Source organism: Psammomys obesus, unplaced genomic scaffold (genome assembly GCF_907164565.1).
Source record: "Psammomys obesus unplaced genomic scaffold, mPsaObe1.curated_primary_1811, whole genome shotgun sequence".
NCBI classification, from domain to species: Eukaryota; Metazoa; Chordata; class Mammalia; order Rodentia; family Muridae; genus Psammomys; species Psammomys obesus.
The window spans coordinates 1,306,340-1,322,352 of record NW_026594354.1 but is presented as its reverse complement, the minus strand read 5'-3'; the positions used below and the strand labels follow the sequence as shown (position 1 = coordinate 1,322,352).

Below are 16,013 nucleotides of genomic sequence, written 5' to 3'. Positions count from 1 at the left end.
CACACACACACACACACACACACACACACACACACACACACACACACCAAACTGGAGAGGTTAATGTTAATATATATTATTTTACCTAGCACACCCACTTTTAGATTTTTAGATTTTATTTTACCTAGCACACCCACTTTTAGATTTTCTTCTCACCTTAGGCATGTGAAATGATATGTGTAGTTATGTATTATACACCGTGAACACACCTTTGTGTCTTCCCACATCCTCTTTGTGGGAGGTATTTCATCTGGAGTTATTCTTCATACAGTTTCTGCTGGGGGAAATAAAACACAGATATACACAGATATACATGCTCATGTTGAACTGGATACCAGAATAATTTTCAATTTTATCAACTTCTTCCTAGTTCTGGCAGACAATTTGATAATGGTCATTATTAATTAAAACACTCAGAATATTTTATTCTTGCTAGGAAAATGCACAAGATTATTAGTATTGATTTGTATTGTCAAAAAATGATTAAGTTCATATAAATCCTTAGACCTTGTTAGTTAAGTCAGGAATAAGCTTTTGTTTTGTTGAAGCTTCAAATTATCTTGCTCATAAATCCTGTTGCTATATTTGCTTTGGTTATTGGGTATTTTTTTAGTGTACATTCTTTTTGTTTCAAGAAAATCTTGAGTTGGAGTTAATAGCCCAGTAAAACCTTGTAAAACTCTGTGTCTCAACAAACAAGTATTGGCAAAGAACACAGGATTAAATTCATTGTCTATTTCCTTCAACAGTCCCACAAACTGGTGATGAGTGATATCATTTGCACATATGCTGAACAATTTTAATAATGATGTCTGTGAGGCTTTTCATAGCATCTACTGCAGGGTAATGAAGCCAACTATTTTCAGTATGTATTATGCAGTGATATGAAGTCACCAAAAAAATACCACCCACAATAAAAGTAGAACTGTCAACTTAATATGAAACACCACCTATTTTCCATTATATCTACTGGAAGGTTTTGTTTGCCAGTTATAAAAGACTTTAAAATATCTATGCTATAGGATTGTAAGGCTATGAGTTAGCATTCTTTGTGAATAGGGAAGTTCTTTTGAGTCAAGACATACCCAGATTACTAATTCAACAATGTCATATATCACGTGAATCATCTATAGCTAAAGAAAAGTATTAGAATTAAAAGAAAATATTCATTAATCTGGGTGCAGTAGGCACTTCTTTAATCCCAGCACTCAGGGAGGCAGAGGCAGGCCCATCTCTGTGAGTTCAAGGCCAGCCTCATCTACAAAACAAGTTCATGACATCCAAGGTTACACAGAGAAACCTCGTCTCTTAAAAAACATTCATTTATTATTTTATGTGTACCAGTGTTTTTCCTGTGTCTATGAGTGCCATGTACATACAGTACCTAGAGATGCCAGAAGGCGGTGTCAGATCCCTGATATTGGAGATAGAGACAGTTGTGTGGTACCTTGTAAGTGCTGGCAATTAAACCTCAGTCCCCTGGAAGAGCAACCAGTGTTCTTAACCACTAAGTCATCTCTCCAGCCCCTGTATTGGCAATTCCAGGCCACAGAAGAAGATAATACAGCCACTCCTGATGAGACCTGATATAGGGTCAGAGGGAAAGGGAGGAGGACATCCCTTTTCAGTGGACTGGGAGAGAGACATGGGTGGGGAAGAAGAACAGTGGGATTGGGAGGGAGGGCGGTACAGGGGGATACACAGTGAATAAATTGTAATTAATAAAGAATAAAAATAGAAATAAATTACTAAAAAAATTTTGAATCTGTTCATCTTGGATACTAACTAGTCCTATATACTATAGAAAATTATTTTTAGGTTCAATTAAAGATCTTTTGTTTTTGTAAAATATTACACAGTAGGATGTTTAAAGAATTATATTACTGATAAAACTAGAATCAGTGTCCTTATCAAATGGACGTTCTCAGCAGACATCCCATTCCAATGCCTCATGAAAATTAGACTGCACTCTTTTATTTTTCTTTCTCCAAATCTTGTAATTTGAAATCAAAATCTGAAGTTGGTGAACCTGTATATAATTTGTTTCATTCTGTTTTTAAGTGCACTCTATAGGATCAAGTATTTTCATCACAATTGAATTCCCACCTTCTTGGCCAGTTGTGAAGTCCACTCACAGAATGATCAGTAAATAAACATAAATACTTTTTTCTCTGTTCCTATCAAATTTAGGTGGACATTTCCACAGAGAAGACATAAACTTCAAGTAGAGCTTCTCAGCGATGGTCTTGATTTGCTTAAATAAATAAATAAATAAATAAATAAATAAATAAATAAATAAATAACACTTGCCGCTCTTGCAGGGGACCTGGGTTTGGTTCCCAGCACCCACATGGTGACTCATAGTAACTCTAGTTCCAAAAGATCTGATGTCTTCTTCTGCCCTGCAAGGACACTGGGAATGTAATTAGTACACAGACATTCATGCAAGCAAAACACATGCCCATAAAATGAACATACTGGAGAGTCCTATGGAAAGGTAGGAGAAAAGGTTGAGAGTTCCAGAAGGGTCAAGGACACCACAAGAAGACCCACAGTGTCAACTAACCTGGGCCCATGGAGGCTCACAGAGACTGAAGCACCCACCCAAGAACATGCATGGGCTCGACTTTGACCCTCTATACAAATGTAACAGATGTGCAGTGTGTCCACCATGTGAATGCCCTAATACTGTAACTCTATTGTCTGCCTCTAGATCCCTTTCCCCTACCTGAGCTGCTCATTTAGGCTCCAGTGGGAAAGAATGTTCTTAGTCCTCCTCCAACTTGAGTCCCAGGGTTGGTTAGGTACCACTTATGGGCTTTCCCTTCTTCTCTGAGAAGAAGGAGGTAGGGGAATTGGGGTAGGGGCATGAGTGTGGGACTGGGAGGAGAGGAAGAGGGGGCTGCAAAGAGATTAAATAAATAAATAAAGGTTCATTATTTTATAAAAGATAAATACATAAGTCCTGAAATAGTAACTAAATAAATGAGCTAGGTACTCTAGCATACCTATAAGTCCCAGATACTCAGGTGCCTGAGTCAGGAGGATCACTTGAGTTTAGCAATTTCAAAGCTAGGCACCTATAATCCCAGTACTTGCAGAGGCAGAGGCAGAGGCAGGCATATTGCTGTGAGCTAGAGGCCATCCTGGTCTACAAAGTGAGTCCAGGACAGACAGAACTACACAGAGAAACCGTCTGGAAAAGCCAAAAAATAAAAAATAAACAAGAATAATCTGTTTAACTAAAAGATAAATTAATATTAATTAATAATATAAATTAATAATCATCAACAGGTATGCACTACCATGCTTAGTTTATATAGTGCTATGGATTGAACCCAGAGCAAATGAATAAAAACAAACAAACAAACAAACAAACAACCCATCTGTGCTGTCTACTAGAGAGTTGGCTCCCTGGTTAAGACCCACATTCCCTTACCAGCTCCCACTCAGAGTAGTTCACAACTGCTTGTACCTCTACCTCCAGGAGAGCCAATATCCTATTCTGGCCTCCATGGGTACTCTGGTACACACACACACACACACACACACACTCAGAGAGAGAGAAAGAAAGACTGACAGACAGATAGGCAGGCAGGCACAAATAAAACTAACCCTTAAAAAAAACCCACCCTGTGGTATGGCCACATGCATGCCTGAAACCTAAACACTATGGGGATAGGTGGGAAGAAGGGAGATGGTGAAATGGGGCATAAAGGATGATGGACGCTTGCTGGTCACAAGCTAGTTCAGATTCAGTGAGAGACCCTGTCTCAAGGGACTACGATAGAAAGAGATGGAGTAGGACACAGGTCTTCCTCCTCCTGGCTTTGAATCCGAAGTGAAAATTTATTTTTATTAATAAAATGCACATCTACACAAAATAAAAATTTCAAGTATTACATCATTGTAGGATTTATCATTTGTCATCAATAAAAAATGCCAGATGCCTACAGGTGGAAGAGAATCAACTCCCACAAGATATCATGTAATTAATACATATACAATATATAGTTTTTAAAAACACTGTTTTCACTTCCCTGCACTAAGAGTTGGTGGTCCCTAGGAAGAAAAATGTTTCCCTTGCTTGATGACTGTAGTTCTTTATCAGGCAGCAGTTGTTGTACATCAGAGAAATGGCCGAAGACTTTTGTTTTGGGTAAAAAGAATCAAGGAGGCACTCTTTAAATGAAGCCAAACCTACTGGTTCTAAATTCACTGTGAAAGAGCACTCCATCAACACCTGCCCACCCTCTACTGATGAAATGAAGAAATCCCATCACTCCATTGTACTTTAAGAACTACATAGTCACTAGAAATCAGGAGACCTTCTCTTGAAAGAGAAAGCCACACAGGATTTCAAAATCAACTTGATCTTTCAGAGCACAGCCACTGGTGCACTTCAGGAGGCTCACGCAAGTAGACCTGGTGGGGGGTTGTTTGAAGTCAGAAATCTTTGTACCAAGATATGGAGCTTTGCTGGATTTGGTTGAAGTCTGCCATCTCAGGATAGCACTCAGTCTATGATGGTAGTAGCATCACACAGCCCTCAGGGAAGTTTATAGGCCAGATCCTTTCCTGAAAAGGAAACCAGTTCAGCTAGCTAGCTATTCCTAGAAATAACCCACCCTGCTAATGATCTAAGTCTTCAGCAGCGACTTTCAATTGTACTTAGAGATTTTCTACCCCTAGGATAATTAAGTACTGTGTTCTCCTTCCATGCTAATGCATGGAAAATGAGGTGCTGTATCACTACATGCAAATCAAGTATCCCTGACCCTATGGAATCAAACACATTAACCCTGAAAATCCCTCCATTGCCCAAAGGTTTGCATGCTGCTGGTGGTTGAGTGCTGCCTGAAACTACTACCAGTTTTCCACCATGGCTGCCTGAGGTTTGTCATTTATCCCCTGTTGGATCACATTTCACAGGGCTTGCCCTCTGGCCTACTGGTCTAGGGTGGAAAGGCCTGTATCTCAGACTGCACCTAGCACTGGCTTTAGCCTGCACCTCACAGCAGCTTAACGAAAAGCTGTAACACTTTGGTAGAGGAAAACCTGAGCTTCCATTGCAACCGGGGATCTCATCCTAAAAGAGCTAAACTGTAACAATCTGTGGAAAACCTTTTCCACATCCAAGCCTATTGCACTCAGGCTTAGCCCCAAAACACTCTAGCTGCTCTGGAGAGAAACAGAACCCCTGTTCTCTGTCTGGGAGCTGAGTTCCAGCCCCACCTTCTGCCGAAATCCAAGCTCCAGCCTAACAGAGATAATGACACCAAGAGAATCACATGATACCGAAAAGCATCTATTTGGTTTGCAAGATACACAAAGAGCTAATTAAGTGATGGCTTGTAGTCAGTTCTGTATAATATTTTGGTCTAATTTGTGCTCTTTTGTAAGAAATAATTTATAGTGTGCTATATCATATTTATATTACTCTACCTTTAGTGTAGGTTGATGGCAAAAAGTGACTGTCCATGGACCTCAGTGATGTCACAGTGCCAAAGGAGTGACAAGTTGCTGATACGCTAAAGGGATGGGGGTACTTCTTGCTTCTTGTTATGCATGTTTTTGTAGGGTAAGGGCTTGTTAGGTAGCTATTAGAACTGATAAATAAATGTATACAGGGTTCTTTTGATATAAAACAGGTTATAGGACAAGCAAGATGGCCTAGCAGGTAAAGGTTCCTGAGGACCTGAGTTTAATCCCTGGCATCCATGGTAGAAGGAGAGAAGTCACTCGTGCAAGCTCCCCTCTGCCATTCACATACACACCATAACATGTATGTGCCTCTCACATATACACATACAGACATCATATCAACAAATCAAAACTTATGCAAAAGCAATTCAAAGACAGTGCCAGTCTCATTCCCAGCAAGCAAACAAACTTGGCAGCCTTAGCCATGTGGTTCTGGTTTTAGAGTCACAAAGGATATAGGAGTAAAGGGGTTGTGGAATCTTCCTCTGGGCTTAAGGAAAGCCACTGAGTCAAGGTATGTAGCAAGGGAGTGCCTCCTTGGAGGCCTCAAGAAGCCATCTTGTGAAGCTGTGAAAGTGAAGCCTGAATTGAGTTGGAGACCACAAGATATTGAGATGCCAGAGCTTTGGGATACCTAGCAAGGAGAGCTGCATACAGGGAGTGGAATTAGCCTGAGAAAAGTATGTTACAGTCAGCAAAGCTGGAAGGCGTGGGAGATCTCAAGATCTGCCTAAGCCCTTTGATATCAGACATGGAACTACAGGATTAAGAGTTTTCCTTGCTGGTCTCCATTTGGTCCAGTATTACCTCACTATGCTCTCTTGTCCTTCTTTTGGAATGGTGATGTCTATTCTGTGCCACTGTGTACTGGAAACATTTCATTTGCTTTTTGCTTTTATGTGAGGTTACACTTAACAAATTGCCTTCAGTCTCAGAAGAAACTTTGGACTTTTAAACAGTCTTGAGACTATAAAAGACTATGGAGAGTTTTGAAGTTGTATTAAATGCATTTTGAATTATGATATGGTTACAAGCCAATGGGGGCCAGGGAGTGGAATGTGGTGTTTTTAGGAAGAATGATTCTCACAGGCTCATGTTTGAGTGTTCAGTTTCTAGTTGGTAGAGCTGTTTAAGGATTAGGAGGTGTGCCCTCAGTGGAGGAAGTGTGTCACTGGGGCAGGGCTTTGGGGTTTCATAAGCTCATGCTAGACCCAGTCTCACCTCTCACCCCTGCCCTTTGTGGATCAGTTGTAAACTCTCAGCTACTGCTCCAGCATCATACCTGCTTGCCATTATGCGTCCCACCACAATAACCATGAACTAACCCTCTGAAACTCTTGGAATAACCCCCTGAAACTACAAGCAAGCCCCCAATTAAGTGTTTTCTTTTACAAATTCCTTTGGCCATGGTGTCTCTTCAAAGCAATAAAAAAATAAGCAAAACACACAAAAAATTTTAAAAAAAGCGTAAACAAATGTTTAACAATTGGGACTGTCAAGTGTGGCCATATGTCACTGTGATAAGTGTGTGTGTGTGTGTGTGTGTGTGTGTGTGTGTGTGTGTGTGTGAGTGTGTATGTGTGTGTGTACAGGAGTACAGTGATCTTGGAAGACAAGGGGGTATTAGATCTCTGGATCTGGAGTTACAGGTAGTTAACAGGCAGTTGTGAGACATATGAGTGGGAACTGGGAGCAGAACTCTGGTCCTCTGTAAGAGTATCAAGTGCTCTTAACTGCTGGCTGATCCATCTCTCTAGCCCCTAGATTATCTAGGATTTTTGTTTGTTTTTTTTACTTTTGTTGTTTGTTTGGACAGTCTTACTATGTCACCCTGGATGGCCTCAAACTCACAGAGATCTGCTGCTTCTGCCTTCCAAGTATTGGAATTAAAGGCATGCATCACCATGCCCACCCTGTGAATAGCCTATAGTTTTTATGTCCACATTGATGTATATACCAATTTTTTTTTTCAGTGCTCAGTGCTGGAGATGGGAACCCAGAACACGCACATTCTAAACAGATGCTCTACCACTAAAATCCATCCCCAGACCTCATAAACACAATTTCAATCAGCCTCTCTAGAGAATGGCTCAGAACCTAGACAGTCATCCGTGACAAGGTCACACTGACATTTTAATCATTTCATATATCATTTGAAGTGCAACCTTTCGGCAAGCTGAAACATCCCCACCTTCAACTTTCCAAGTAGATTATTTGTTTTTTTTCCAGTAGAAATGGAAGTTTTTATTGGTTTTGGTCCACACAGAGACTTTCACATTGTCTGGCAGTGCAGGGCCCCCTGTGGGTCACAGGCAACACTTTCGGAGGTTGGTTGAGGGGAGGGGCAGCACAGCTAATCAGATCAGGAACAGCAGGGACCTTCAACATGCAGGGCTGCAGGTGTGATGGTGTCTGGTTTACCTCAGTTCCTGGCCTCATTTTCTCCACTGGGCACTGAAGGGTGGCGTCTGTGGGTGTTGGGAAAACACAAATGCAGTCCCTTAGAATGTCTGCAGTATTTTAAAGCCCCTATACCTTTCTCCATGAGGGGGTCCGGGACAAACAAAATACAAGATTCCCTTGTTTTCTTTCGTTGAAACTGCCTGCAATTTCTACGGGCTCACAAACCACAAAGTGATGCAGAAAATATGAGGAAACCAGAAACTCTTTGGGGCCAGCCTTTCCTGCAGCCCCCTGGGGATAATCACAGCCAGGCTATCCCAGCAAGGACCCTCATGTTCCCTGCCTGGTGAGTCAATCCTGGGAAGGAAGTAAGGCATGATGGGTGAGGTGGGATTATAGATAACACAGGTTTGTTATTCCAGCTCTCAGGAAGCTGAAGCAGGAGGATTACAGTGAGTTCCAAGCCAGAGAGGGCTACAAAGTGAGGCCTAGGTTCAAAAAACAAAACAATACAATGAGAGCACAGCATCCTACACAGGGATGCTGATAGGAGGAGCTGGCACCCTTGGTGCTCAGTAGACGGCCTCCTCTTGGCAGTAGGGCAGGTACTCAGGGGCCTTGCCCTAGCCATCATCCCCTGCCAGGAGCCTCATCAGTTGCTGGGCCCTGTGGGCAATACTTGGGGTCATGTATCTACCGGCCTAGCCTGAAGACCTGGCCGTTCTGGTTGGCACCCTTAGTGTAGCCCATCTGCAGAGACATGAAAGAGTTGCCGCACTAGTCCTTGCCCAGCATGGTGTCATAGATGTGCCTCCAGGTCCTTGGAACTGTCATGCCCACCTGACTGGCACACTTATTGGTGCCCATCTGGAGGTTGATGGTGCAATGGTCCATAGGAGGCAGGATCTGGTTCTTGGGGTCATAGAGCTGTTGCCTGGTATTTAGGGCACCATGCAAGACTGGCTGGCACATTTGTTGATGCCTATCTACAGTCCGATGACGCACTGGCTGGCCTTGATGGTGGCAGCATCCAAGTTCCTCTTTTGTTTCTCCGAGTATCTGACCTCGATGTATACACTACTCTTTTGGTCTTGACCTTTCCCACCAGCACAAATAGAGTCACTTGCACCTGTGTCATATTCCCCCTCTCAAAAAGGTCATTGGCTTCAAACAGGTCCACAGGATTCATGCTGTAGTCGACCATGGTGTTGATAAAGTTGGAGAGGTTTTCTGGCTGGTGCCGGTTCTGCATAGAACGGTTGATCTTGGGGACAGAGCCTACCTGCAGCTTGTCTGTGAGTGTGCGTAGAATGATCCCATCTTTCAGACCCTTCTGGAAGTCGGAGCCAACGGAGAGGCCCGTGAGTATCTTTATCTAGCTTTGGAGTTTGGCTTCCTTCTCGGGATCGTATTTTTTAAAATATTTTATTATTATTATTATTATTATTATTATTAATTACACTTTATTAATTTTGTACCCCCAATAAGCCCCTCCCGCCTCCCCTCCAGGCCCCACCCTCCCCCCTTTCTGCATGCATGCCCCTCCCCAAGTCCACTGATAGGGGAGGTCCTCCTCTCTTTCTGATCTTAGACTATCGGGATCGTATTTAAACAGGAGCCAGTTCTTGATCTCGGCTGACAACACATAGGAAGGACCCATGTTGAACTGTGTGGAGCTCCTCGCATGGGACCCCGGTGTGGAACAGGCAGACCAGAGGGAACAACAGAGGGACCGACAGAGGGTCCAAATAAATTCTTTTAATAAAAGATTTACTTGGGGCTGGAGAGATGGCTCAGAAGTGGAGAACGGTGGCTGCTCTTTCTGAGAACCTGGGTTCAATTCCCAGGACCAACACAACTGCCTGTAACTCCATCTCCAGGGGTTCCAACACCCTCACACAGATACACATACAAGCAAAAACACCAATGCACACAAAATAAAAATAAATAAATCATTTTCAAAAAGATTTATTTTTGTTTTATAATTATTATAATTATTTTTATTTTACTTGTTGTTGTATATAGTTGGGCCCCATGTATACCAGGTGAAGATGAAGTTAGTCTCGTGCATATCCTCCTTGGGGTATAGCCAGTTTACTTTTCCCAAGTATGGCAGCACCCAATGCATGGAACAGAATACACTCACCCGCTGTCCAGTTGAGCATGTCCTTTTTGATGATGGCCTCATCCTTCAGGTTCTTCCCAAGCATCTGCAAGGTCCTTCACTCCTTCTTGGCCTGGAAAAATGCCATGGAGGCTATAGAGGATGCCATATCCTCGATCAACAGGCTCCTGAAATTGAGATTCCATTTGATCATGTTCTAATACTGGAAAAGCAATGTCTGGATGCCAATAGCAAATATGCCCACCAATCCTTGGCATGGCATGCCTGCTTATAGTGGATGGGGTTGTCACTCTCTGTCCTGAATCACCTTCTAAGCTACCAGGTTGGAAAGAGTCCTTACTTTGTTTTCGATTATGTGTATGTGTCTCTATGTGGTAAGCACTGGTGTGTGCAGTTGCCCTCAGGGGTCAGAAGAGGGCTACAAATCTTCTAGAGCTGTGCTTCTTACTGTTCTAATGGAGCTCTAAAATTCTGTTCCCAGCATCCACATGAGGTGGCTCCCAACTGCCTGAAATCCCAGCTCCAGGTGATGTGACCGCACTTCTGACATCTGAGGGCAACTGCACACATATACAAGCCCCCAACATACACCCATACGCATACTTTCTTTAATCTTAACATTTATTTTCTAGTCAGATGGTGGTGGTGCGCGACTTTAATGTCAGCATTTGAGGCAAAGGCAGGTGGATCTCTGAGTTCAAGGCCAACCGAGTCTACAGAGTGAGTTTCAGGACAGTCAGGGCTACACAGAGAAACCCTATCTTGAAACACAACCCCACAAAAAACAAAAAAAGCAAACAAACAGGGGAATCCGCATTTTACACTGTCAGGAGCATGGATTAGCCAGCAAAATATATGTTTCTGTGTTGGTGTGACACAGGTACTTCTATTTCTTAGCTTTGGCTAGGCTCGAGTTTTCTTGCTTCCCCAAATGTTTGTCTATGCCTTCTGGTAGCAAACAAAGTGAGAAAGAACATATTTTTTTTCGCATCTGCACAATAGCACAGTCTTTAGATACACCCCCACATTGAAACAGGGTTCTTTGAAGGGACCCCCTGCATGTGCTCTTGTGTTTTCCTTAGCTGAATGATCTTGTTATGGAAGTGTGATCAGTTACACACAAAAGCCTTTGACAGGAAGTTCCAGAGAATTTGAGCTTTTCAGTCAGATGATCCTGCTTTCTAATCAGAAAATGAAATTCCATGGGCACCTTGCTATTCCGAACAGGCTTTCTTCTATTATAACATTTGTTTTCTTTTATTTCTTCCTACCCAAGATTTGACTTTGCCAAAAGAATCTGAGTACAGAGGATGGCATTACAAATGAGCCGGTAAGAGTTTTGTTTTTGTTTTTTTAATCACATCTCTTTTAAAAACTACTGTTGGGAGCCAAGCCAATCGAATATGTGCCATCAGTGCTGTTATGTTTGCAGGTTCAGTAATCTAATAGGCTAGCATTCATTTTGTGGGCTATGGTAATCTATATCACAACTAAAAAATAACAATCATGTGCTTTGTGGTTTTGTTTAACCAGATGAACTACCTTTGTTTTTAGCTCAAGTTGGTTTATAGTATTTAATAATTTTAAAGAAGAGTTACCATAAATATCCTTAACATCTGTAAGTTCAGAGAAAAGTCACAATTTTAGGTTTTTGTAGATAACCATTCTCTTGTGTTTCTAAGGCAGATTGCTAGAATTTATTTATTTATTTACATTTCTGGATGATGAACTCAGGGCCTCCCACATGGTAGGCAAACACTACAATAAATCATAGCCTCAACTCTGAAATCGCTTTGGGGTTCCTTATTCCAATAGTGTATACCTGATTAGATTTTTGCATCTGAAAATTGGGGAGATATATACAATGTCCTGACTATGTTACGAAAAATTACCCGACACTTGGAAACAAGGCAAAAAGATGATCTCTTGTCCTTTCAAATGTCCTGAGACTGAAGCTTCATTTGATGGCCTTTATATCCAGAGCCCATGCAAGGATTATTCAGGTCTCCGTGGAAATAAGATGTTGCTTGCCTAAGAGTCAAACATATTAACTAGGAGGAGTTGGCCTAGTGCAGATGGAAATGTTATCTGTGCAGCACAAGTGATAGCCTGAAAGGGAACAACTTTATTGTATAGTTTTTGCCTTTCATTTAGCAAACTCATTTCATCATTCTGTTCCTTTTGAATTCTATTTTGAACTATAGTTACTGTACTGATCTTTGTCTTATTAATGCATAATACTTATAGTGTGGTAATTCTATATTGAGTCATACATGTACAGACATAGATGTATATACAAGTTGGTTGTTTTTTGGTTGTTGTGATTTTTTTGAAACAGGATCTCATGTAGCCCATGGTGGATTTGAGTTTTCTCTGTAGTCAAGGATAACTCTGACCTCCTGATCCTTCTGCTTTGATTTCCCAAGTGGTGAATTCACTACCATGCCAGGTTCATGGTGGTTCATATTTTTTAAGCCTTTAAAATAATATTTTAATTTTTAATACATGCATTACAGGAAACAAAACACAAGATTCCGAGAATTAAGTCGCCCAGTCACAAGAAGCTCAGCTCGATCTGTCCTTCTAGATCCTGTAGGTGTAGATACACTTAAGTAATTGAGATTATGCAGAAAGTACCATGTTTTCCCCCACATCGTGCATACTCACCAACGAAAAATCCCACACTACATGAATATTTTGATAATCAAGAATACACTATGCCATCTCAATCTGTCAGCCAAAACTCTAATCCTGTCTTACTGAGAAAAAAAAAATCGTAGGCAACAAAAATGGCAGCAGGCCTTTAGATAGATGCGCTGGTGAAGTTACAATTAAATTGTTCATTCCCTTAGTGCTCAACTTACAAGGAAACACAAAGCAACAGATCTCACTAAGTACAGCAGTCCTAAATTCATCATCAGATCTATATACTAACATAAGAGGAAGAAGGGTGTCCTCCCTCAAGAAATGTATTCCTATGGAGTCACTGGAAGATACACCTATGACAGGGGCTCTCAGGAGGCCTGTCTCAACACAGCACTGTAAATCATGCTCCGTGAGCCTCCCTCTATCTCTCTACAGTCAGCCTACCAACATGAATTAACTCACACCATCCAGACTTGGCTTAACAATTCAATGTCCAAGAGGAAGCTTTTCTGTCAATCCTACCATATTCACTAGCTATACTTTTTAAGTGTGCTGTTCTTTAGGACACTTATGAATTTCAGATGCGGAATAAAAACCATGCACAATAAACACAAGTATTTTACCAGAAATGTACATATGGACCCCTAGGTTCAGCTGCAAACTGTCCTCTGGATGTGGTGAGAGGATTAACAAAGGCCACGCCCAGAAGACAGCCCCCTCCCCAAAAAGGGTGTCAGGATATTTAGAGTGTTTGTTTTACTACTTCTGACATCCTTCATGCACTGGGTCTTACCCTTTAATACCTGGCAACATTAGCTGAAATGCAAACCTAAACAATGGCTAGACAACCTGAGACAACAGGAACACTGCCTTTTTCTGAGCACTATTCTTTCCCCTAGTCCACTTCTACCTGTTAGGAAAAGCATCTGCTCAAAGGCCACATTTAATAACTCCATTTCCCCAGTGTAACCATTCATATGAAATAACAGAACTACTTAAAGGTGATGTCAGCCTCTGTTTTTACCATGTTGTGCATTTTGTACACTTATGAATTAGTGTAGGCATGTGAGCATATGTATGCCATTGCATTTGTGTGGAGGCTAAAAGATTTCTGAATTAGTTTTCCCCTGCTATTATGTGGATCCTGGAGATCAAACTCAGGTCACCAGCTTGGTGGCAAATGCCGTTATCTGCTGAGCCACCCTACCAGTTCATTATGCAAATTTTCTTACTGTTCTGAGACGAAACTTATGTAGGCCTGGCAGCCTGGAACTCAGAGATCCACCTTCCCCAGCCTAGAACTAAAGCTATATATCAGCAAAGTCTGTAATGTACTTAAAGTGTAAGGACTACATGTTTCCAACAAGTACTTTGTTTCCCCAGTATACGTACAGTGCAGTGCATAAGCTGCACACGTGACAAAGGCTTAGTCAGAAACTGCTTCTAAACAGCAAAGTTCTGGTCTAGCCCATCTTCCATTCTCTCCACCCAGGGGTCAGGTTATGTGACTCATATTTTTGTGGGAATATTGACAATTTTACTTTGTAAGTGGTTTTTTTTTTTTTTTTTTTTTTGAGACAGGGTTTCTCTGTGTACCCTTGGCTGTCCTAAGTGTTTTTAAGAAGATTTTTTTTTTCCTACAAACTTTAACACAATTTAAAAACATGTCTTTTTCACTAGATCTACTTTGTCCTACACTGGTGGCCTCTTCAGCATCTAGGAAGACTAGGTGCTGCATATTTGGACTTGTCTGTCTTTTGTATACACTATACATTGCATCATAAGATGCGCAGATATAAGAAGCAATGACTAATCTTGCATTATGAAATTCACATTAATATTAGGTCCTTCATACATTTTCTTTTTTCTTCCCTCCCAAACCAGCGCAAGACTGTCTTCCCAGAATCAGATTTATCATTCTATTTTCAAGAGACAGTACTTCACTATGAGTTCAACAGAGGAACAACAACATGTATTATTTACTATGCCTACCTTTAACTGTACATATCAGGGGACTCTGTCCAGTATGTACAAATAATACAGAATAACGAAGTTAAATGAGATACTTACAGCATATAGGGTACTGGGTAAGTTAATCATGTTTAGTACACTAATGGATTCTTCCCACCTACCTCCTCGGCCCAGTGAACAAGCATAGCTGTTACACTGTTCTCAAAGGTGGGTTAACAATTCCATTTCCAAACACAGAATTTCTGTAATTTAAAAACAAAATATTACTATTTTACTATTTCTACCTTTAAATGTATCAAGCACTTTCAAATAGCCAGAAAGACTAGATAATTCATGTAAAATTTTATCATGTGCCACTGGTAAGTAAAACTATATGCCAAGCAATTGTTATTATCTGAGGTATCTTCTAAATATAACCATTTGAGCTTTAACCCACTTTCCCCTTCTCTCTGCCATCAAACCAGTGGACAAATATAGGCATATGTAATGCTTAGAAATAGCTGTCCAAATTCCTATCCCCAAGTCATTTACAGAATAATCTTTTTCTATGAATTTTAACAGTGGACATTGTGCTAATTTTACTACTTTGTCATACATTGACAACCTCTTAACATTTAGAGTCTAGATGTTGAAAATTTTAGACATATTTGTCCATTATATACAGTATACACACAGCAAAACAAAATGCAAACATACAAAAATGGCATCTGACAAGGTCCCATATAAACACGCTGCTACATGACCTTTGCGGTTACCTCCCAGCACCTCCCCCAAGGCACTGCTCACAGAGGGCTCATAGTTCCACTCCCAAAAGACAGCACTTCATGAATTTTAGTAAAAAGATACTTACAAAGTGATATTTACCAACTGTACATTTAACATGTGTTGGGCACTTTTAATCATCTAGATAGACCAGATGTTTCAAGTAAGGTCTGTTGTCCTCTATGTACACAGCAGTCCAGTAAACAGCACACATGGAACAAGAGTAATTTAAAAGTTAACACAAAAAGTATAGATTGTATTGTTCTACTAACTCTACTCTGTCATACACTGGAATCTCTTTAACATCTAGGGTGACTAGATGCTGTAAATTAGGACCCTTTGTCCTTTACATATACTATGTACAGAGCAAAGTCAAACAAAATGGGATATAGTTCATTTTTCACCCGTAGAGCACAGTAGCTTAGAGCTCTGCACTTCCTTTTTCTGGGAGCCGGGACACAAATACAATGTGGTCAACTCAAATGAATCCTAACCAAAAACAAAACAAAACAAAACAAAACAAAACAAACAAACAAAAAAACATATTTACATAATGATTTCCTACTAACTTATAAAATATGTTAGGCACTTCAGAGCATCTAGAAAGACATTTCCAAAAAAA

The 16,013-nt window shown here is 40.9% G+C and overlaps 1 pseudogene; it reads right to left on the bottom strand.

The window, feature by feature from the left end:
* Window positions 1-8,459: 8,459 nt before the first annotated feature.
* Window positions 8,460-10,097, bottom strand: LOC129685232 (calponin-2-like; annotated as a pseudogene).
* Between the last annotated feature and the right edge of the window lie 5,916 nt (window positions 10,098-16,013).